Consider the following 26,699-nt stretch of genomic DNA (forward strand, 5'->3'; position numbering starts at 1 on the left):
GTTCAAAAGGTACTAATATTTAATAATGTTAATTGGATCCTGTAATGTCAATTCCGCTATCAATATCTAAACTATTAGAACTAAATCCACCAATGAGTAGATGACGACCAAATGTTTAGCCCAATCAAGTAAAATTTAAAGATTGCGTACAATACAATTTCCACCAATATTTACGTCTGACAAATAATGTACTTTCGTGACTAAGTCGTTATTAACGTAAATTTCATTTACATTATGTATTTATCGACTACGACTAATGCGTTCTTGAAGACTTCAAGACAAAATTCAAATACGCTTAATATATGCGTACTTATAATATAGCTAATACAAAATGCCAATATGTTGAATATTCTAAGTTTTCGGTTTTGGTAAATAGAATGACAAAATAGTAGTAACAAATTATAGTCGAAGCATTCAGACTTTGTTAATCATTGATCACCTGACTATTTCAATGCTTAATATAATGTTAAATTCGTTTGCATACATTGACAATATCGATAATCGAACTAAACATAATACATTAGTAAAAAAGTATATTCGATACAAGATTTTGTAGATGATAAAAAAGCGTGTACTTAATATCTGTTGACTTCCAAGCAGGATATATTAATTTAAATAACTGTATTAAACTAACTTGACTTTGTATTTTTTAAGTGTTGAAAAAGAGTAACTACTGAGTTTCTTGCCGGTTCTTCTCGGTAGAATCTACTTTCCAAACCGGTGGTAGCTTCACTTAATTGTAAAATGACGATTAAAAAGTGCTTGTAAAAGCCTGCTTGAATAAAGTTTATTTTGATTTGATTTGATTTAAAACCTTAAATTAATCGAATACTTTAAGCACTCATTACATAGCTTACAAACAAGCATGCTTATTAACAGACCCCACCTTCCCTTTACCCTAAATCTTCATCAAAGTTGTGTAAGCTGTAAACATTAAGGTACGCATTTAAATCTAAATGCTCTAAATCACAGTTAATTATAGGAGGAAATATTAGAAGATTATTGTCAACATTTTAAACAACAGTTACTTTACGGTCAAGTTTGCCACGCTACTTCATCTGAATATTAATAGAGTCGACTATTAAAATTGAATATATAAAAAACTTGATTTAAATGGAGTGACTTTAAATATATTGAATTATTTGTTGATTTTGCAATATATATTTAAATAAAAAAAAGTAACAGCCTGTAAATTTCCCACTGCTGGGATAAGGCCTTAAGGCCTCGTCTTCCATTAAGGAGAGGGTTTGGAACATATTCTACTACGCTGTTCCAATGCAGGTGGTTGGAATGCACATGTGGCAGAATTTCGTTGAAATTAGATACATCCAGGTTACCTCGCAATGTTTTCCTTCACCGCCAATTACGAGATGAATTATAAACACAAATTAAGCACATATATAGTGGTGCTTGCCTGGATTTGAACCCGCAATCATCGGTTAAGATGCACGCGTTCTAACCACCGGGCCATCTCAGCTATACCTATATATATTTAAATAGGTTTAGCTAATTATTTCTTATTTTATAATAAAATTTCCAAAATAGTAAGCGATAAATAGTGCGATATAAATTAGTCTACGTTTTTGTTCATTATCCAGTTAAGATATTGATAAGAAATTTCACAATATACGGAACACAATTTCCAGATACCAAGATGATTTGTCTTTTCATACATATCTAATAAAATGTCCACTATCTTTTAAAAATCAGCACGTCGATCTCTAAAATAAGAAAATAAATGATAATTAATTTTTAGTCAAGTAATTTAGTCGATTCGGAACGATATAATGCGATGAGCTGGATACGAAGCTGCTGGACCGGTTTCCAGCGAAATGTTCATCGACCATATGACACTGAGGTATGTTTGGAAAATTTAACGCTACATGGATTTCTTGTTATTGCTTCTCCGTTTTTAGCTAAAAGGAATATTTACCTATAAGATCATTTTGAATTATTTAAATAAATACTTAAATGTTGCAACTTTTACGCTTTGAATGAAAGCTCTTATATTATACATATACATAGTTTTTTTGATATATTGGACAACATCACCTTCATTACTCTGATCCCAATGTAAGTAGCTAAATCACTTGTATTATGAAAAATCAGAAGTAATAACGGTACCACAAACACCCAGACCCATACATAGAAAACTAATGACCATTTTCTACATCGACTCGACCGGTAATCGAACCCGGGACCTCAGAGTGGCGTACCTATGAAAACTGTCGGAGGTCGATATTCTACGATTAAATTATTTCGTATTACATAATAAACTTTTCAAGTCCTTTAAATAATAATTATTGCAATACCAACCTTGACTTCAATTAGGCCCGTTAAGTTCCTAACGAATTCAGTTTTACCCATTTATTATCAATTTTTTTTTAACAGTGTAGGTACGAATAAAATTGTCTTTAGCCATTGACGAATCAGAAGTACAACATTAAAAAACATATGTAATTTTTAAACATGAAAATTGTGACAGTGAAAACAGAATCAAGATTAATCCTTGTCACGTCAGCGTTCAGTCGTGAACTGATATTGAAATGCCAAAGATATTAGCTTACTTTTAAGTAGGCAAATTATGCTTAAAGCGACCTAATTAATAAACCCTTTTAGAGTGTCTCATTGTATCTCTTATAGGTTTCTTGGTACGATTCCTGTATCGACATTAAGGGCTTTAATTATTATTAAGTCTATGTTTTTTCTTAATAAAAACATGTCTTGAATGCAATAATAAATTTTGTTTATATGTACTTGTCTAACTCTTTATAGATCTACATTATGTTTTACTCTTTTTGGGCGTTTTTATAAAAATCTATCAAGAGATTTTACTAATCTATTTTTCTTGTTTTAAACAAATTCTGTTTCTGGTAACTATATTGATATATCAACATATGTAACTAGGTACTTACGTACATATAATAAAGTGTTAAATAAATAAATTGAATATTGAATACATACTTAAATTTGATTGGCTGATAAACCAATATCTATTATAGCAATTTAATCTATTAATAACACAGGATATTAAAAAAATCCATTTTGATTTCTAGAATCCCATTAATGAAGCAACACCACTCGTAAAAAATGACAGATGACATCTCATGAGCTACAGGATGTGTTGCTTTGATTCTTGATGACTTCATGAGTACTATATTAATAACTCTTGTTCTTTCTATAACTTTATATATACATTTCTTCACACAGTATCTCGGAATCAGCATACCTATTCTAACCATTATAATGAACAGATATTGAATTTCGAATAGCGATGACGTATAATATTATTCAAAAATGTATGTAAGCTATGCGAACCCAAGCTCGTTAGAATATAATAAAACCGGTAGTCGAAAACCAACCAATTAATTTAAGGACTATAAGTGGGCATCAATGAAACATTGGATGGAGAAGTCGATCTTCATCATTTTCTATACTAATGTGAAAGGTTGCCTTTGTAAATTGAACTGACGGATTATGATTACCATAATTTCTTATACGCATATGCATCAATCATGATAAAATTCTCATTTTTCCTTTGATATTACAAAGTAAGGGCTACAAAATTAATGCGCAGCGGTATTACTTACTAATTCTAATATATTTAGCTTCATATATATTTAAACAAATACACTAATAACGTTGTCAATTTTATAATAGGGCTAGCAGTTTGCCCCGGCGTCACACGGCTGTAATACTGATACCAAATAATCTACGGAGTTTGTTTATTTTCGACATCACATTAGTCATCTCAAATTATCAGTGTTCCTTTACTATATTGTCTATGTGTTATATATAAAAACCGACCTCTCGAGTCACTTTATCTATTACAAAACACCGCATCAAAATCCTTTGGGTAATTTTAAAGATCTAAGCATACATATGGATAGAGCAGTACGCGACTTTGTTTTATACACTGTAAAGATATATGATTAACGTTATTTTTTGTTTATATAATTAATAATGTAGCTCGTTAAATCAGTTCAACGGTAAACCATAGTATGTCTGTTAATGAAAACCACAAGATAGTTTGCGTGTCGACACCGCTCTCAATACCAGTCGGCTTACTCCAATCAATCATATCTGCTCCCGAATTCACAAGCGCCACTAACACATAACAGTATGTCGTGCCAAACTCTCATAACTCCGGAATTCGACTAACTGTTACTCAGTCACTTTAAAGTAATAGAATTAATATCGAATGAAGTATTGCATTACTGTCAGCGTTATTATTAATTATTATGGCTCATTGTTTTTTTTAATAGCACTTTATTTATTTCATAGTTTTCCTTAAGCATGTAGAGATGTTCGATTTCGAATTCAAAATAGTGATATTTGAACCTTAATATTTGGTAATAAGATTGATTATAATACGATGCGATACATTGTCAAATACATTTGGCTCCTTAATAAGTTACATTTCCCGCTCCCTCTACCGCTTATTAAGCCGCTAACAGTGCACCCAATCTCGCATAACCAGGCCGGTGTGTCATTCGTGTTGTACAATTCGTCGCGCGGATTGACCCAGTGCGGCGCGTGCGCACGTCCATTTATTTTTTATTGTATATCGTTTATTGTATAGCTAAACGCTTGCTAGATATCAGACAATTATGCGCTGAAATTATCGAGTTCTAGATTGATAATAAAAAAAAAATAATGAATTTAGATTGACCATAAAATTGTAATGCTTCTGTCTTATCCGACCTATAATTAAGAGTCTCATAAATCAGCTTAGAATCGGTGTTTATTTAATGAACTGTCAATAATCATAATTAAACATTTCGGCTACTATAATTTGATGGGTACTAAATATCTACAAATATATATGATATTTTTGTGGTCATAACGTTATAAAATGAGTTTGAACTGTGTAGGATGATGGTCAGGAGGGCAAGCACAGATTCTCACGTCACAGTCGAACCTACTCATTACGTTTTTCATCTCCGAGAGCCCACTGCCTTACATCGTCGCGTAACTTTTTGTCGCTCGTCGTAATTGGTCTAACAGCACTCGGAACGCATCTGCCAGTTTGTAGGACTCGCGGACTTTGTGATGTTCCACTTCCTCGTAGAGGGTCATCTTAAACAGATGCTGTGTTTTAGAATTCTCCGTGTTGTTGTTATTGTGATTCGGATTTGTTATTTCAAATAACAATTCTCATATTTGTATTATAATCGTGTAGATTTGATTCATTTGTGATTCGAAATGTTGAATGTACTCGATCAAGTTCGACGTTCAAATTTTAAGTAAAAAAAATATATGGATAGGTTGACCCATTTTTGTCTGAAATTTGTTATTCTTGCTCATTTAAAAATAAAATGAAAAGAAGAGTCTGGGTGTGTTTTTTTTGCATCAAATAAATTATAAACAATACTTTACCTTGTACGTCAGTCAACTTTAGAACCTACGTTCCAAAATACTAGAAGATAAAATCTTCATAATTGTTCCATTTAAATTCTTACAAACTCGTACCTCTTGGAGAATTCTAACACCATAACTTATCGAGTTTAAAATTGGCGTGCATAAAGTTGGTATGTGGCTGAAACTGATGACTTCATTTATCAATGCTAACAAAGTCATTTGTAAGACGAAATACGAATATATATCCATCTCTTTCCATCAATATGACAAGAAAAAAGTGGAATAGTATTTTGCGATACAGTTTAGCGTCTCATGGTTTTGCTATTAATACGTCAATGTCAATGATTTTCGATTTATGAGCGGAACAAGGCGGAGGCATAATGAGGCATGGAAGACTTATTTAGTTTTGTTAATATGTGAAATAAATCAGACGGTATACGAGCAAACGAGTCTGGTGGTTTAGGATCAGCTAGGTTGATGGGCATTAATAATAGAATTGGCATCAGCAATCCCATGTATAGCTCATGTACAAATCATGGTACACTAGTTTCTATAAAGTTTTAGATCGTTATCTAACTAGAGATTGTGGGAGATTCGAAGAAATATTTGCACACTTAATTAAATAGGCTGATTGTGTATTATATTATTCATGTTATACTCTAAGAATATCTGTTCAGATGATGATCTACTACATTCAATTGTAAATCAACTATACATTTCATATAAAAAAAGGTTTTCTAGTGAGATTCTTCCACTCGTTTCTCTGAAGAATCTACATTCTGATTAAATTTAAAAATATAATCAGTTGATTTACAAAAAGTCTAAAGTCCAAAAAATCAGTATTAAAGTATGTAATCAGATATTTTATTGGCAGAAAACTTATATAAAAATAAATGCCTCTAATCAACCTTGCCTTTCAACTATTCATACTAAATATAAGCAATACAAAGCAGAGTAACCACATATGTTATTGGTTACCAGACACGTTTTAATTTAGCAACAGTTATATTTAAACGTGTTCGTGTTTGATATAATAATGATGACGTCATAATAATATCTCAAGGTCAAAGACCTTACAGCTTACGGAAGCACATAACAAGATTAGTGCGCAATCCGATTTAACTGCTGCTGCTGATGAAATGTATATTTCCTTCAATGTGTTATGTGGCTTCTGCTTTGTATGGGCAGACCTAAACACTACAAAAGCACTTAAATCTCAAGAAAACCTTGGTCAGATTAATTTTATTGGCAAAAATTCCAATAAATATCAAATTGATAACAACAACAGCCTGTAAATATCCCACTGCTTGGCTAAGGCCTCTTCTCCCCTAGAGGAGCAGATTTGGAACAATGTCAATGGTGGAATACACATGTGCCAGAATTTCTATGAAATTAGACACACGCAGGTTTCCTCGCGATGTTTTCCTTCACCGCCGAGCATGAGATGAATTATAAACATAAATTAAGCACATGAATATTTAGCGGTTCTTGCCTGGATTTGAACCCACAATCATCGGTTAAGATGAACGCGTTCTTACCACTGGGCCATTTCGGCAAATTAATAAATACTCTTTTAATTTTCCAGGTTAATTTTAAGTCATATCACTTTGCATATCGATACAGTTCTCATGAAAGACAGTTTACCGTTGGGAGTCGTGTTTACGTCTCGCTAATTATATTAAGATGAGACCGACCCACTGTCGCTTCCTGTCGACTGTATAAAGTCATAAAACAACGCTACTAATTTACGCACATATCGATATTTATCAATTGAGTGCATTTCTGTTACTTTACGAAATATCTTACTTAAATGTGCAAGAATTTATAACCAGTATTCACATATATTTATCCATAAACCTAATTTCGTCGATATCGTTCCATGTTGCTTTTATAACGGATAAGACAAGGTTATTGACTATAAGATCGGTTGCTTTTTGTTTCAGTTCTTATAGCTCTGAAATTTATTTTAAGCATTCGAAAGTTTTAAAAACGTCGTAAATACCATTGATATTTTTTGTATGCGTTTTTTTATCTGTAGTAATGTTAATTTTGTAGCATTGTCTTATAATATTCTTTTTATTTTCAGGTAGGAGGTATTGAAGAGATTAACAGAAAAGGGTAAGTTCGTATTCTAAAACAGAATTTTTATAATATTAATTAGAACTTGTTGACTTCCAGGCTATATAGGTACATATTATATTAAATTCATGTATAATTGTACTAAACTAACATTAGTTTCTTGCCGCTTCTTCTCGGTAGAATCTAGTTTCCGAACCGTTGGTAGCTTCACTTAATATTGTTTTTAAATAACGATTTCAAAAAGCCTATTTGAATTAAGTATTATTTGGTATTGATTTTGACCAATTAAATAATTTTGGTATGCGTACAATATTGGTGATTTCAAACTATAAATACATTACTTGCGTCAGTCTTCGAGTATTGAGCAGCTATTTGATTACCAGAAATAGCAGTTTCTCATAAAGCTGTAAAATCGTTGCCAATGGGGTCATTCACTGATGTTACCAGATTCAAACCACGCTGACACAATGCCATTGGAAGCGTCGTCACGCATAAATGACAAAATCGATGACATTCCATCACAGACAGTCATATGTCACGTAGCGTGACGTCCTACATTACGGGTCAAATGTAGACATTAGGGAAAACTATCGCCTCGAACGGACGATACTTGGAAAATATGTATTTGTTTCATACTTTGACATTTCACAAAAATCTTGAAAAGTACGAAAAACATTGATCGCAATAATATTTAGCTGTTATTATTAAAGCAGAGGATACAAGTGATTTCGTTAAAAGTATATCCGTGTTCAATGAAACGGATTCTGTCAAAATTGATGATTTTTACAAGAGTAATAACCAATATACGTAAACAAATAAACAAACTTATTTTTTTTGTTTTTAATAAAGTCGTCAGTTTTATTATTCGTTCGTATTCCAAATCCGTATACGGATGAATATTATGTATTTTATTATTATTATTATAAAGCGAATGTAACCCAGTAAATGTTAACAAGCGGGACAAATATATAAAAATCATTCGTCGACGGGCAGTTAATTGATATAAATAACATCGTCAAGTCTCGTGGCATACTGTTACGGGCAGGCCGACCCAAATACCGGTCTAACGGTCCGCTCTACCAGGGATAGTCGCAGGATAACATAACTATGAGATGGAATCTGTTTCTCTGATAAACATGCTTTATAATGTAACAATCAGGTCAGTTTGGGAACTCGAAATTTTGGGTAAATGTAGAATTTTTTATCCTAGTCTTTATGCTTATTTTCAATTTAACAGTTGAATACAGTTTTAATTTTTAGCCTCTGGTAATATTTGAATGCCTTTGAAAATTAAAGGTAAAAGTATAAATATTTGGATGGTTCAATTTAATTTGATAAAATAGTTTAGATAATACTATTTCTTCTCTGTCTTATTTCTCTTAGTATTCAGTCATAGAGAGATAATAGTTACGAAGATTTTGTGAACTACTTTGTTCCTGAAATTAATCTTGTATGACCTAGAGAATAAGCTGCGGGGTATCGATTTACATAACAATCTATCCAGAAGCTTAAATTTTATGTGTACAGACAGACAAACTTAACGATAAATATATTGACACAACACAATCCGGTTACATTAACTATTTAAAAATCATTTAAAATAACTGCCATGTAATCATTATTCTATATTATTATTATGAACATTATAAATGTGAAAGTAACTCTGTCTGTCTGTCTGTTGCTCTTTTACGACCAAACCGCTGAACTGAATTTGATGAAATTTGGTATGAAGCAAACTTGAACTCCAAGAAAGAACATAGGCTACTTTTTTTTCCATGACACATGAAAACCAAAATCTTAAAACGCGAACTAAGCTGCAGACGACTTCTAGTATAATATAGTTTAACTTTTTTAATGAAAAAGAAAAATTAAAATATCACATCAAAAATAAGTATCACGTCTGTCCACAATAGCCGAACCATTAAAAACGCAGTAGCCTCGAAAATTATCGAGAAGCGAATAATTCCCGCTAATTATGGTTCATACGCTACCGACCGCACCGTTATGGGAACGGTAACTCTCAGGTTCAACGTCACACTTCTTGACGCTTCAGTGAAATTTATAATTACTGTCCAGTAGACATCGCGATCATCCAAGCTGACACAGCCGAAAATCGGCTTCACAATTCTTTTACCACGGTTTATGAATGTACTAAAAGAATTGGTCCAAAAATTTTGGTTATTTTATTGTAGTTTTAGAAACGATATATCCACAAATTACGCGGACATCTATATTGTGTATGTAGTTGATAGATAAATGTGTGTAAACATAAATTACACATATTAACAATCATAATTTATAAAAGAAAAATGTCCCGGGTCTATGAATATATTGCGCAAGGGCAAAGGCTTACTGCATAACTGCATTATATTTCATGAGATAAACGAGCAAATGTTCTAGACTTGTAGCGATGCTATCTAAAGGTTGAGTGTTTATGAGATCACGGAATGGACGATATGTCACCATCAAGCTCGGTCCGGAGTCATTATAATGCGACAGAGCACATACACACAAACACGCGTTATCCTAGTCTGTATAGTTATTTAGTAAATCTGTGACCAAGTGTTTGGTACAAGCGAGACCTACTTTAGAAGATATTTAAATCACTAATAGTTACTCACAATTTTTTTTGTACACAATCATCAATGATTGTAGATCTATGAAGTTTGTTCCAAAACATTTCAAGTGCTAATATTCGTATAATGTTCTCTTTCTCTACGAGGCTTTCTCGTGTCATTTTATATAATATAAAATCTTGCGTGCATTTACATTACAAAATCATAACAAAATTTATTTTCACCCATAAAAACATTACTATCGTCATTGTAGAAAAGTGAATGACTAAAAATTTTTTTACTACAAAATATCTTTATTTGGAGTGACGAAATTTCTCTGTAATAAAATAAAGCACTTAAAATTTCACTCCCATTGTTATATTCACTCGTTAAATCTAGTATGAAATTACTTGCGCCAGCTCTTAAATGAAAGAACGCGTGACGATAATACCGTGACCTTGCGAATCTAGTGCTTTGAAATGTTACACATTATGTGCACTATGGTACTTCTCTAACGCTTCTTCTATACCTATTGAATGAATGTTATTTTACTATTGTACCTGCTTTTTGTAAAACTTCATCAATTTATAATTTAATTGAATGTTTATTTAATAAAGTTTAACTTTAGTAATTTGATATACATAATTTTTTTATGGGGAGTTTTTCAAGGCTCCATTTGGAGCCGTTTTTCTTTCAATCACATAGAATGAAGCGACGTTATTAAAATACAATGTAAACACTAATGTTTTTATCTCAATAATTCTATACAAATATATCTAAAGGTAAACCTCAAGTGTGTCGCAGTAAATGCCTAACTGTACTTAATCTCCGTTAAATACGGGCCGATTTGAATACTCCCAATAAATCCTATTGCGCTGCCAGCTTTGTACGTGCGACATCGTTACCAATTTATGAGATATTGCCTCGGATTTAAACTCAATCATCATTCGAATTGAAAACGGAGAAACGTGACAACCGAGACGATATTATTTAGGATAACGTTTGAATAGGAATCGAAGGCGAACGATAAGTGGATGTTTTATTGTTATTTAATTGTACTCAAAGTAAAGATTACACTTTTCTCTTCATAATTTAGTAATATTTCCATCACATAAAATAGAATAGAACTCAAATAGGAATTATGTATCAGATTATTTCTCATTATAAGATGAAATAAAGGATTATATATCAAACTTTAAAGTAGGCTAAAGTTGAGTGCTAATTACTGAATTGAATTAAGTAAAAGGATCTATTCAACATACAGGATCAATTAGAATCGCTACAGATATACCAAGAAAGGACCATAAATCTGATGCACTCGGGACACATTGCATCATTATTCCGGCTGCGCAAGCATTATGGATTCCACGTTCGATGCTCGGACGAGGATGTCTTAACAAAACTATAGAAGGACGATAGGTCACTGATAGATTATGTCTGGAACCGATAAAGACTTATTTGATACGTAATCAGAAAGGGAAGCACAAGTACTGCGTTCGTCAGAAAAGGTTTCTTCTAAGAAATAATATAATGTAACATTTGTCAATTGCGTTACGAGAATCGATAAATTGTTCGGTTTTAAAGACGAGGACGATCATGTTTATTGTTTTAATTTTATTTTGTTTCGTGTGATTTTACTTCAAAATAATACCAAATGAAGTATTTACTACGTGCTTCTTAGTAACTGTTATGTCTTAAATAGCACAATAAGATTTTTAAGATAGAAAACAATGTAGATGATAATTAAATTAATACTAAGCAGCAACTGTAATAGAAAGATATGCCGAATAAATCTTTTGAACTAGCAATTTTAAATACAGTTAGTTTTGTATAATATTTGTTGCGTACAAAGAGCTCTGTACTCAAATTAGCGGAGGCGGTGTTAACATTGTTTACGTCGGACCGAAGTTTACATGTTCTATTTTACTGAACGGGTGAATGAGAAGTACAAAGCTGATGATTGATAAGAATGGAGCCGAGACTGTTTAGACGTTTGTTGAAATAATTTTAAATGTACGATTCGTCATCTCGTTTTTATACATTGTAACATTTATGTTGATTTATAATCAATAATCATGTTATTAAAAGCTTAGATTATAAAATAACAGTTTTGTTTTATAATTAAGACTATCAAAAATAATATTCACTTAAATTTACAGCTAAAGATCACACTTACATAAGTCTATTGAAGTGCCATAGACACAAATTTTATAATTACTAAAAGAAATGACATGTAAGTACAAACATTTACTATTCGAAAATTTTCTATATGAATATTGCCTTATAAAACCAGAAATCGAACAAAATATGAGCTCAGATTTATGAATAGAAACATTCATGAATAAGGAGTACAAAGTTCATTACTTTGGCTTCAGATAAAGTACATTAATTTTAGCCGGTAGTCGGCCGCAGTGCATTGCCCTTGAAAGTTTATTTTGACGGCTAAATCCGTACACCATACGGCTGGCTTCACGGTAAATACCTCCAAAACATTAGGTACCAACATCTGCCACTGTTGTATAGGGTTGCTTACTTCCCAGTATTATAAAGGGATACATTTTCTAAACAGTTTATTCAATAAGTTGAATACTGATTTGAACTACGTAGTACCTTTTATTTTTGGCTTTCTGCAGTTCAAACCTATCTGTGAAATGACAGTATTCTAATATCGTTATTTATTTGTAGTGAAAATCAAAATCAAACCACAAAAATTTCATGTATCACTTTCCTGAATACAAAAGAAACACCCATTTTTTTACATTTATGTAAGGAGTGACTAATATCTCTGGAAACAGACAGAGTGGCATTACTATAGCAAACTAGTAACTAGTAAACTGTAGTTAGCATAAACAATCTGCCTGTTAATTTACCACATTACAGTGCAATGCGTGTTTATAATTCATCTCGTGTGCAGCGGTGAAAGAAAACATCGTGAGGGAATCTGCATATCTTGGAAATTCTGCCACATCTGCTTCGAACCCTCATTGAAGTAGCGAAATAAAGTCCAAACATTCTCATCTTTGTCCAGATGTGGGACATTTACTTCACTTAAATCGAATTTTGGTAATGTTTTCAATACTTTATTTCTGTGGGTAACCCTCGTTCTAGGTCCATTCATTTAGCTCACTCCGACCGCGTTCTCAATTAATATTGGCTCGTTGGAAGTATTGCTAAAAATTAATGGCAAACACTCCGACAGATCTAGACTAATATGTAGGTCTGGTTTGTTTTAAAGATATCTTGAATCGATTTTAGTTCGATTTAATTAGATGGGCTGCTTTGGTTTATAATCTAGAAAAAGTTATGATATCCGTTTACGAAACATACACATAGCTCGCACTTGTTTTGTATAAGTAGCTGAACAATTGGAAAAAAAAACAAATTTTTGTCCTATGACGTAATTTTTTTCCTAACAATTTCATTTCTATCTTTTGTTATATTCAGTTCAGATCTAAGCGGAGAGCTGACATTGGTTCCTTATTCGAGTAAAGGGGATTTAACTTGAATAACTACTTTCAAGTTCCCACAATCATATTTTCAAACAACATCGCGTGCTATACACCAGTTAACGCCCCCATATACAGTTTTAAAAACATTTTACAACTAATTATTTAAATAGAGGCTTAAAATATAACAGCCTTAATAAAAGTTAAACGCTATGTCCACGAGAGGTATGGTAGCTCAATTCATTTCCTCTATCCAAATTCGTTGAAGAAAAATTATCATTTATTTTCAAGGCAATAAGAGTTATATTTGCATGATATGGTCAAGTATTTTAGAACTGACTTGTACGTGAGTTTAAATGTAAGTTTCAAAGAAAAATAATTTTACACAGCGCAACTAAAATGGTCGTTAAGGTGGTGGATGAATCGTTAAGGTGTTAATTGCTTTACTAACTTCTGAACTCTGGTGTTATTTTAAGATCCTAGCTTAATTGTTATATGTTAGGGTACATCTACATAGCACTAACTAAACTAATTATAGCCAAAGAATTCCTTAAATATACAGTGTTTTCAACAAGATACACTACATTACAGATATCGTACAAAATAATAATATGGTATAATTTTACCAATTACTTCTGAAATAGGTCTATTCGTATCATATTTAAAATTTAGGATTAGGATATAAACAAGATCTTTTCATATTCTATTTTGATGTTTAAAGGATTTTATTTATAGATTGACGGTCAAATATGGTGATTCCAACAAATTGAGTTTTGTTGAGATATTTGCAGCAGCTTTTTAGTAGAATATATGATGTGTGTGGTACCCAGAAAGGTTCGCACAAAGCCCAACAAGCAGTTTTAAATATCCAATAATACGTTAATATGAAGGAATGCCGTTACGCATACCACACTCCTGTAAGTCTAAATAAACCGCTCAAATAGTCATTGCTGACCGCTAAAACATCGAACAAAACAAACAAACGGATAAGAGTAAACAAGACGTGTTTATAGTTCTGTGTTTACATTGAATTATTTTATTTTGAATACCATTAAAGCAAAGCATCCTTTGTATCATCTCATTCATTGTTTCTGCGTAAATTTCTTAATTTTATGATCACTGAATAGTTCAAATAGTGTGTTCTATTTAAAGCCAGGAGGTACTTTTCTTATAATAGCGTCTTTTTTGACTATTAACACGACGAAATAAGAAGCTAATAAGGTGAAATACAGAATATAAGTATGTTTTATTAGTCAAGCATTCGTAAAGATGGGATATTTGGGTATTTAGATATTATGTATGGAAATAGAAAGATGTGAGATGCACCTAAGATTTGTCATTGTAAGAATATTTTAAAATGTCATTCCGAGAAATTTCCGAAACTATGTAATTTAAGCGAATTTGTCCAACTAGTTTTAGAATTTGTAGAACTAGTCAAAACAAATAAGTCAAATATTTATTAAAACACACAAATAAAGAAATGTAATCCTGGTATCATAAAAGTCAAAAAATTAAATGTGTTTTTATTCAATCCACAACGGAGAAAGAAGTTGAATGTAGGGCTAGTCCCACTATTAATTTTAAGTCGTCCCTCGATACAACAAAATTTACTAAGAACTAAAAAATAGTAGCATTACTCATATACACACTGACAAAAAAGGAAAAGTAGGTATATAACTTAGTTTTAATATGTAATAAACACCGATCGATTTTTCACAAGTACGTGACAATTAAGGTTGTTAAAAAATCGTCCTCCAACCCGTAACAATGATATTTTATCTGTGCGTTCCGGCAACTGCGCAGGTCAGACGGCGTGACGTTTGTCAATGGTTGGCCACCTCTGACTTTGTACTTTCGCTGGCCGTCGGCGAATCACAATAAGCTCTGATGTCAACCACACCGGTATTGTCAACATTTTTATTAGTATTTTTTTCGTTTATCAATGATCTGATTGTGTGTTCTTTTATTCGAAATATTTAATATAATATAATTACCTACATAGTTAATGTTTTTATTATCTGTTTCGCAATCTAAATGCCAACTGCATCTATTTTGTGGCCTAGTTTGCCCAAAACAATATTTCAGCTTTCTAAGCGAGTCAGTGCGTTGTTAATTCTTGTTCCCAGAGCTCGTACGTGATATATGCTAGGGTTGCAATGAATACTAAAAAAAAATAACCACTTTCATTATTTATAATTATTTCCTCAATACATTAAGCTAGCTAAAACATCACTTTATTGTGTAATACTTTCACAGGTGTCAACCCTAATTACAAATGTAGCTTCGCTTTGAACGTCCGACACGATTACGAGACAATGTGTGTGATGAATATGTACATAAAAATACATAAGGTTACACTTTCTGAATGTATAATAAACTGCAAATCAGGACGATTTATACCATTATATGTTAATACGTAACTTAAAATTAACCCTATCATTATTTAATACTTGGTGATCCCAGAATTCCGTCTGAGCTGATGGAAGTAGTTGCTTGCACAATATTCCGATTTGAATAGACTTTTTTATTACTTGCATATTAAATTACTTTTATAAGGTGTTAAAATATAACTACATGTTATTTGTAATATTAGATCACTAGCAAATTCACTGTAGATCGAGCATCAATGTAGCTTTCAATGTTTCACGACTCTTGCAAATTCTTGAATTAGAAGCTTAAAATTATTCTACCGCCAAACAGCAAAACTTTTAGTAAGTATTGCTGATTGTTGTGTTCCGGTTCCAGTTACAGTTTTAATAAAGTAAAGTTAAGTAACAGCCTGTGCCCACTGCCCACTGCAACCACTGCTGGGCTCCTCCTCCTCTTCCATTTAGGAGAGGGTTTGGAACATATTCCATCACGCTGTTCCAATGCGTGTTGTAATGCACATGTGGCACAATTTGGACGAAATTAGACACATGCAGGATTCCTCACGATGTTTTCCTTCACCGCCGAGCAGAAAAAACTTTTTACTATGCCATCAGTATCTACGCCTATCTATGCTATAAAAATAATCTGATTCTTCGAAACCCAATTCGAATAATCTAGATAAATAAAATCGCTCAACATCAGTAGATGCATTATCATAAATCGGAAAACATGCAGTTATGGTACAATTTCATTCGTAATAGTATGTTACCATGAATATTAGTGTCTTGGGAAATGATCAGTTATATGTAAGGGTAATTTGTAACTTTGTAACGCGATGACGTATAATGACCTAGATAGACAAAATACTAGAAATTGTGGTAGATTAATTTGCTTTATGCTTTCACATTTAAATTTCAATTATTTCCCCTTTTATTGGAAGAAATTTGATTACAGGAAGCAAACTGCAATTAGATTAAAAAAAATGACTCATATTCAACAAATCTATTGACTCAATTTGTTGGAATCATCATAAATATTCCATAGATTTCCTTGTAGAAAGCGAGTGTGTAACTATGCTATAATCCTTTTGGGAGTAGTACAGCTTATTCCACAAGGGCCAAAACATATAGCTTGTATTATACTTTTCCCTCTTATATCACACAATTCCCGTTCCAGATATGTTTCTAGTACTCCATTATATGCAAATTAAACTCAAGTACATATTAATAGATCGTACGTAGATCTGACCTGTGGCTTCGAAGTACTTTGTTGTTACTAGAGCTACTCGTGATACGATATGGAAATCGTTAGGTGTGGCTTTAAATATATCTTTGGTTATTTTGGAATGTTTATAATTTAGTTCTTAACCCATTCGGGATAAAGTGCATTTCATTTTAAACAATGTATCTGTTGAATTATCAAATTTCGTCTTATTTGGGAAGCGATTCAGCAATCATTGGTTACACGGAATTTGTCGTGGTTGTTATTTATAGCACGTTTCGTCAAATCAATAGCTATTATACTGTATTTCTGTAATTAGGTTAAATTAACGTTTAGAAATTGTTGAATTTATGCATAAATTGCGCTTATATCCTGTTCCGTTAATTTTGCAAATCCAGTGCATAGCCGCTTATTGCTAATACACAATTTTATTTTGAAAAATGTTCATATGAATACAATTTTAATAAGATCTGCTAAGTATTTGTATTTGACAATGAATAAAATGTTAGTGTTATAAAATGTTTGTAGAAATAATTAGTAGGATGTTTCAAAAACAAAACATTAAAAAAAATTGCGAAAATATTCAGGCTTAATGACAAAATTAAATAAATTACAAAAGTAGGTTGCATTTTAACTCCCTTTTCTGGGTCGATACTTATTAGCACCAGCCAGTTGCGACAGATCGCTGGCGATGACGATGTAAATATTTCTTTGATTTCACCAATTTTATGCCTATTTTATTGTAATATCATAAATCAATTTTAATTGGCACTATATGTGACTATGTTAACATTTTGATATCTTTTTTGTTTGCTTTGATTACTTATATAACATAACAAATTTTATTTTATGTAAAATGTTGAAAACAGATAAGGATCATTTCAAAATTAAAACGTGAAATTTGCAGAATTAACATATGTATATACCTAAAGCAATTTGTGACACAGTCTATAAAATAATATATCAGAATGCTTGTCTGCACTTTGATCTTTTCTTAAGTACGTAAAGAAAGGAGAAATTTCGAAATAAATTCTTATCATAGATAAACTGTTCTGTAGTTATCTGACAAATGATACAACATTCACTTGTATTACGTGTTCGGATAAAAAAACTATTTTATCGCGTGAATAATCCAAGCAAAAACAAATCAAATGACCTGAAAATAAAAACTAAAATTGCTTAAACGATTTCAATTAGATTTCGGTGAGTGATGAGATTGATAATCCTTATCTGACGTGTCCATACTTCAGTTATGATAACGTTGCATCAAACTAATATTGTACCAAAAATTCAACACAACAATATTTGTAATGTACTTTTTATCTATGTATATTTATTAATAACTACTTACAATTTCAATATTTTACATTTAAAAGCTAATTAATATTATCGATAACACCTCCTATCAATGCTGTTAAACATGTTGTAGCTTGCTATTAAACTGATGTGACAAACCTATAAAACTACTATCTATAAAAGCCTACTGACTAAGGCAAATAAGTATACATATTATTGATTTATTTCATTTTAATTGAATTTTCTCACTTTATAAGCCTATACTACTAAAGCAATTAAACATATTATAAATTTATTTCATTCTCAATTAATGTGTATCCAAATATAAAGCACTTCCCTTAAAGGTCTCAAAATATTATTCAGACTAAGCTAATTATGTTTAATTGTACAGCAAAATATCAGAATATATTATTTATTTATTTATTTATTTATTTATTTATTACAACAGGAAAATTAATATCTAACTGAATTTCACACTTAGATAGATTTTCATCTTTAGATATTTTTTAAGGATGCATAATTGTTTTGTGTAATTCATTCAATAAAGTATGACGGTCATTTAAAAATACTAAGGCTTAACCCTAATCACGAAGATAATGCAAGTAAACATTGTAAATGAAATGGACATTTTCTGAAATCTTTCGGAAAATCAGCATGGGCTGTGCAACGAAGATGTTAGTACGACATCTTCTCCAGAATCTTTTGAAAAATCTAAGAGTAAATTTTATAGCTACACTATCAGCATAAGTGTTAAACGAGTCTGTTTTATTAGATTCCAACGTCATGATAACTACAAATATAGAACTACAAGTACCTGAATATTATGTCACAAGCAATGTGAACGGCCGTCAAGCTTACGTAACGTGATGAAATACCTGAGATCTGGTTAGATTGTCGTTCAACAGTTGCTGACATTGGATAATGTTGGGATTTAATACCGCAATGAGAGATAACATATTTGCTAAATGGTACATTCTAGAAAACACGATCAATTACTCAACTGTGAAGTGCAAAACGAATCAAATTGTGTCATCGAAAGTATCCAAGAGTTCCATAAATTCATTTGCATAAGGAAAAACTTAACAGAATTGGTATTCCCTCGACCAATTCACGTCAATTCCAACAGTTTTTTATTAAGCAATGAAACGAAATAATCGGATGTTTCTGAATCACATCGGAGAGTAACCGATTACTTAATATTCCGAATAAAACACTAAAGTAAATTTTACTACATCAGACAAACATATTGTCTATTCATCTTTAATCTTTTGTTATCGCTTTGAAAATACCAATAATAATACCTATCACCAAATATTAAAGTCGAAAATCGACTGATTCAAATCAGCTACGTTACCAAATGTTATAATGACTCAAAAACGTAAAATGAAACAAAGTCTATTGCAAAACTATTTGACGGAGACCGTTTTTGTCAGTGCAATGTTGTAATGAAGATGCTGAATGAACAAATGTCTTTGCAGTATTAGCAACTTCATTTATGTTACTAGATTTTACTTACTAACATATTTCAAGTAGTTTCTCATCGTAAAAGTCCATACCCATCAACCTACATTTAGAGGCTTGATGGAATTTCACGACTAATTTAAATGGTCAGATATATGTGATAAATTTCAATTAATGAAAGTTTTGAACGAGAGCCTTGTGTAAATTTTATTTTGCTTTTATTTATTTTTAGAAATAACGCCATTCCTATGTTGTTATGAATTAATATGGATCTAGAACATTTATAGCTGATTAATTAACTAATTAATTAAATAAATCATAAAAATATTTAGGGCAGAATTTAATTTTTTAGCATGTATTCATATTTTTAAGCGGACGAGCAAATGGGCCACTTGAGAGTAATTCGCCATCAGCGCAAATAGACAATGGCGCAATAAGAAACAATAACCATTCCTTACCACGTCAATGTGCCACCAATCGCGGGAACTAAGCTGTTATTTCCCTTATGCCTGTAGTTACACTGGCTCACTCAAACATTTCAAGCAGGAACACGACAATACTGTTGTTTAGCGGGAAAATATCTGGTGAACCTACCCAGTAGATGTGGTCATAATTAAAAAGCAATTGCATATTTAACTTTAATGCGTTTGAAAGTCAGGATTGGAAGCTGTAGCAATATATTACAAGGGCAGTGTCATGTCAAAGGTTACAAAGGTATCAGGTTCCGCTAGAACACGTACATATATCTCGAGCCCTCGAACGCTATGCCTAAACATCGTTTACTGCAAGCTACACCTCACAAATGTAAATAATACTATCTCAATTTTATCACAGAACTGAAATCGGTATACGAAAGCCTATCGAATAATAAATTCCAGCAATTTCTTATCTTAAACCATTGTTTCTCCTCTTAATAGACATCTCGTATCATATTTTCAAAACAACACTTAATTGTAAGTAAGGTTGACATTTTTCAACTTGTCTATTAACGTCAAGTACATCCCTTAAGACTCGAGTCTTATCTGCTAGACCCTCTTATCTACCGAAATCTTGTAAGCATTTCTAACCCGTATTTAAATGGAATAGAGTCGATATTGGCATGGCTTGGAATGCTAACTGTTAGGCTGCTTAAGTAAATATATGATAGAAGTAAATTTCACCCACACGTGGTCTCAAGACCTCTCTTTAAGAAAGGTAATAGGACTGCCAATTGTGCATGTTATGATATAGCTAAAACTATCAATATTGTGGTAAATTGTTGCTGAGATACATACATAGCTTTACGGGAATGTAACTCCTAAGTGTTGTGCGTTAAGGTTTACAATTTGGATATTAGAACATGACACAAATATGGCATTTCAATTTTAAGAAGGTGGATACGCTAATGAAATTTGCGACACCGGCTATTACACATGAGTTAAGTCATATTTTCAATCTTATTGCGTCCGACTTAAGCATCTAAATCGAAGCACGTTTGTAAATTTTATAGTATACTTCACAGAATATTTTCAACATCGCACTTATTATGGAACTTTTAGCATGCCTATTCCTGGTAAGAATCTTTACAAATTCAATTTCAAAATGTTTATTGACAAATGATCCTCATTGATACTTTCATTTTTAGGGATTAAAGACATGGTCTGGATATTTATTCGGTCAAATAGTCTCCTCTCATTTGGGAACGAGGTTAATCCTAAAATCTGACAAAGCCTTCTAATAAAAAGATCAGTCTCACATAGATTACTAAAGAATTAAATCGTTATTTCAATTTTGTATCACGATTTGACAGCCGCGTCTAAATAATCATATTACTATAATTGGATGTGTAATTATGTTTTTAAAGCATTTTGTGATTTAATATCATTAGTGACAACTACGTGCATGATGAAATATGTAAATTAATTAGTAATTGAAAATGAAAACCTAAAATTTTAATTAGGGTGTATTCTGCTGTCTGTTAATACGTGACAAGCAAAGATTGATTGAATATGTTATATACAATATTAATACTATAGACATAAATATAATACAATACTACACACAAAAGTTCACAAATGGAGAACTACTTAATTGGGTTGGATTACTTTTTACGCTTGTGTATTTTGTGTTTGATATAGTAATGACATTTACAATTGTAACAGACTATGTTTTACTGTGACTAAAAGAAAATTTTATTTAATTTATCGACGTTTTATTCCTAAATGCAATAAGTAGATATTAATCGATCTCAATTTACAACCGCTCGAATACAGTAGACATTACTAAAAGGTTGATACGATTAAACAAAATAATAATAATAAAAACGCCTCCAGGTGTAAATGTCGGACAATTTGATTCGATCTGTTCCGTTAATGACGGCAGACCAGCCATAGAGAATGATAATTTTTGTTGCGAACGCTGGTCAGGTCATTGCTCTTGGTAGCCATATTTGACCATAGACTGTTGTTTAGTGTGGTCGGTTAACAGAGCATGACCATACAAAGGCCTTCTATTTGATTTGTTAGTTCGTAGAACGCATCACCGATTTGTATATTTTTAGTAAATTTTTCGATCATTGTGCAAACATGACGCTAATGATCATAATTATACGAGACATCAAGATCTGATAAGCCGGCATGTATAAATGACGTAATAAATTGATCTTGTTCTTGAGTATATTAAATCGACACATTGATGAAATACTGCTCCAAATTCACTCATACATATGTAACAATGATTGCACAATTACCGTCAATCTGACGCGTCCTTACAAAATCTGCTATGAAATATTCAACAAAGGCGTTGTTTTTAAACATCTATTCGTATTCAGGTTGAGATTCTGTATCACACCACGGGGTGTTGTAAGCAATTTAAATGGCAAAATGCCCAAACTCTGACATAATCTTTTCGCCATTTAACCCTACGTTCTGATATTATCAGTCAAATGTATTTGTTACAATTTGCAGGTCGCGTATATTCTTCAGACTTTCAAGGTAATCGGTCTGATGCTTGACGTAAAGACATCTTACAGGGATAATTTAATTTGTACATTTATTTAAAGAATATAACTTCTAAGAAACTTGTAGTTATATGAAAATTAATATGGAAAAATTTACTGTTTTAATAATAATTAGAATCGTGCTACTCCGATGGCCTAAATGGAAGTGTGTTTGTTTGTTCCAAGTAGGGATCAAACCCTCCACTGTTGGATTAGAATTATAGTCTAAAAAGTTTTTGTATTAATTGGCCTAGTTGTGAAATGTATAATTAGATTAAGAAATCTTATTTCCAAACCTTTGACGACTTAACTTTGAAAATGACATGAATCATAGCTGCAGTCGAGTTGATATTTTGAACAGTATTAATAGAATCAAATATGATTGGGTATAATTGTTTTCTATTAGTGTTAATAGGTGATAAACCTTAATTCCTTTCATCAATTGTTTCAATATCAACAGCCTCATAAATATCTGCTTACTTGGTTAGGACATTGTTAAATTCCTCAGTTTCGCTTCATTAGCCTCTATTGTCTATGACTATTTATTAGGAACAGTGGTTCGGTCTTGGTTTATTGTAATAGCCTGACTAGTTGATTGTTGGATTCTAATTTTAGAAACGCTGGCTGTATGGAAATAGACTCTTTGGGCTTATGCAAATTAAACGTTTAAGAACAGAAGCTTGGAATGAAACGTTTCGTGATTGCTGAAATTGCATCTTGGAAGTTGAATTGTAATTAAGCTACAACTATATAAGGTAATGTAATTATTTTACTTGATATGTAAATAATATTTTCAAGTATTCGCAGATAAACGAATGCATTTAAAAACTAAAATTTTAAGCGTCATTTATGACTGACAAAAGAAAATATTTCTTTTAAAAACGTACCCATCAACAAAGTCCATTAGTGTTGCATTTGTTTGGGTTTAACGTGAAACATCTTGAGCTGTACCATATCTTTCATCTTCAAAGGGATCGCCGTAAATTACCCAAACGTCCTCCAAATATTCTGTTAAGGTTACACACTCTTTCTGTTTCTAAACCCGGATCCCATAATTCCTTCGGCAATTCATTTCCTAGTTAGCAAACGTGACCCGACTACTGTTGGAAATTAATACATGGCGTTCTATTACCGTGATAACCTCAAACCTCATACACGATGTAAACATTAGATGACTATCAGTGGTCTAAAATTTCACCACACTCTGGTAATGCACGATCACACTTTCTAGAAACTTCCGACATATTTTAAGTAATTACTATAAAAAAATACATCTATTCGGTATAGCGTTGCGTAACAGTTCGTGACAACTTTAATGTTTGTAGGTCAAAGGGTAAAGAATTTATGGTCTAAGAAAATACTCAATTATACGTGTAACGATTTTTCAAAATAAACCTGAGGTTTTTATTTATTGGACGATCTTATCTCACGTTCTAATCGACATTATATTTTTGTTTTCAATGGTCAATTAATTGAGAAATGTTTTGCTATAGTATGCATGACATCGAATGATTACACCATAAATCATTCACATGCTATTTTCATGTCAATTGTCAATCAATAAATCGGGAAATTTGAATATAAGAAATGTATTCGTCAACTAAATTTAAACGATGTAGTCATGTAGCTATTAAAAAGTAAAAGTTTATAATTGCATAGAATGATGCGTTTAGCTGGATAGAGTCGGTGGACAGGGCGTGCTCAGGGCCAAAATTATCATAAACGAGCCCAGGTAGAAAGTTGAAGAAACAACAATTCTATAATTAATAATGATATATATAGAAAGTTTTAAAATAGCGTTGCCGTAAAAACAGATTAAGAAAAATGGCCCTTTCATATACAGAAATTGTAATTGAAATTACATAAATGTATAAACTCGACAGACCTCAAAATCAAGGGCCCCAAAATCGATCCATCAAAACAAGACGGGAGTGGTCTTACAAAAACAAAACCGGCTATGCATACCATCGTCCTTAGGAGCAACAGCCGGCATGTGGCCTACAGTAAAAACCAAGGTCGTTTGTGTACCGCTTTACAAACTTATTCTTCTCTTTTTGTACCACCTTTCTTCCACATTATGTCCGTAACGTCATAAATCTCGTTCTCCTTTATTCAAGAATCGACTCAAAGTCCAGGTGATACGATAGAATATCGTTTGATTGGATATTTGGAATTTCAAAGGTCATCGAGGCCATGAATAATGTTCTTTTTTGCAAATGTTTTTATTTCTAAAGTTGAAATGATAGGTTACGTTATACTCAAGATGATCGTCTGTACTGTTTAGCGTGTTCTGGTTAGGTTTCATCTGGTGCTTCGATGATTTGTGTTTCCTGTTCGTTATTTAGTGGCAAATTATAGCAATGCAAGCTCTTTCCACTTCCATAAATTATATTTATTATAATTTTAAATTTATTTAAAATCTCTAGTACTATATATTTATGGCATGGTGTGGTATAACGGTAAATTTAATAGTATTTTATCAAAATAAATATTTTGCTTCAATATTACTCAAAAACATTATTTTAAATATTTTGTAATTCATATTGAACCTTACATTTTTACATTCTGGTATATAAATTCTTTTCTATTTCTATTTATTCTTTTTGACTATCCTTAACTCGAACCATTGAATTATTATATCATAGTATTTCATTATGAAAGGGCTTTACTGTTTGACTGTATATATAGATCTGAACTTAATTGGACAATGCTGGTATCGAGAAATTCTATATTAAATTTGCTCAGCGTCAGCTACATGTTTTTAAACCAGTATCTAGTTGCTTAGCAGGTAGTATTTCGTCACCGGAATGTCTAGTATCGAATACCAGTATCTAGAGAGGCGACATGTGCCAAAGCCTTGTAAGGAACTGAAAATAAGCTACCCGAGTTTCTTAAGGACTGGTAATAGGAATTTCGAGGGTTACTCTATTTGGAATAGTTTTATTGCCCTTGTTACTTGTAGTTGGAAAATTCAGTTGGTCAGCTCGGTTTTAATATTTATGGATCTGCTATGAGAAAATTTGTACAAAGTATTTGTTAACAGTTTCAATTCGCCATTGGGACATAATTTACGTTTCAAAAACTGGTATTATCATAGTTATTTTTTATGGTTATACCAAATCTACTATCAAAATGGAATTACTATTTTGTCGACTATTTTCAAAATTCTTTAATTTTAGCGAAGTAGTATCCTAATCCAGTTTTAGGAATTCTTGTAAATAAATAAATTAGTAAAATCTATCGAAATCAAAATGAATATTCATAATAACATATCATTCTAATATATGCGCAGCTCTTATGATTCTAAACTGCGTAGACGTGTTCTGGATTCATGCAGGTCCTTGCTCTCGCATGTTAGAATATATATTTTTTTATAATTTAATCTTTACTATTTAAGCGACGCATAAATTTAATTAGCCTTTTTTGATAACGACAAAAACTTGCCTGGACTTTATTTCTGGCCTTGAATAAAGCTTTAGTGTCAAGTTTGGGTGGATTTGGACAAAGTGGACAAATCTTTCAGTATTCTTTAAAGATAGTTTCTGTTCCTCCAGTTTTTAATTTCGAATGAGCCGTTCAAAGTATTAGAGTTGTAAATGCAAAGTTTAGTGTCGTTTTCTGCAGGCTTATAGATGGGTTCAGTTCTTAGTAATGCTTTGTTTTGATTTGATAGAGCAGTTAGTCCATGTATTTGTAATACAAGGGACATAACCTCTAATATGTATTAAGTAGAAGTAGTTTATACTGACTAAATTACTGAGCTTACCATCAGGTATTGTTGTTCTTTTGCCTTTATAAAATAAAAAAAAGAAAGCTAATTTAAAAGAAAATCAAATCGTGCTCTCTCATCTGTATTGATACCGTCGTCGTCCCTCATGATCGCTGGGCTTTATTATATGAATACATTAGGTAAAAAAACGAAAGTAGTAGTTT

The 26,699-nt window shown here is 31.9% G+C and overlaps 1 protein-coding gene across 3 annotated transcripts in view; it reads left to right on the top strand.

The window, feature by feature from the left end:
• Positions 1–26,699, top strand: part of LOC124538838 — a 160,264-nt gene that overhangs the window by 31,351 nt on the left and 102,214 nt on the right. For all 3 annotated transcript variants that reach the window (XM_047116062.1, XM_047116064.1, XM_047116065.1), the window contains exon 2: positions 7,448–7,479. The gene's annotated coding sequence lies outside the window, so the exon portion shown is untranslated. The remainder of the gene's footprint in view (positions 1–7,447; positions 7,480–26,699) is intronic.

The sequence above is a fragment of the Vanessa cardui genome, chromosome 21 (assembly GCF_905220365.1).
Source record: "Vanessa cardui chromosome 21, ilVanCard2.1, whole genome shotgun sequence".
NCBI classification, from domain to species: domain Eukaryota; kingdom Metazoa; phylum Arthropoda; class Insecta; order Lepidoptera; family Nymphalidae; genus Vanessa; species Vanessa cardui.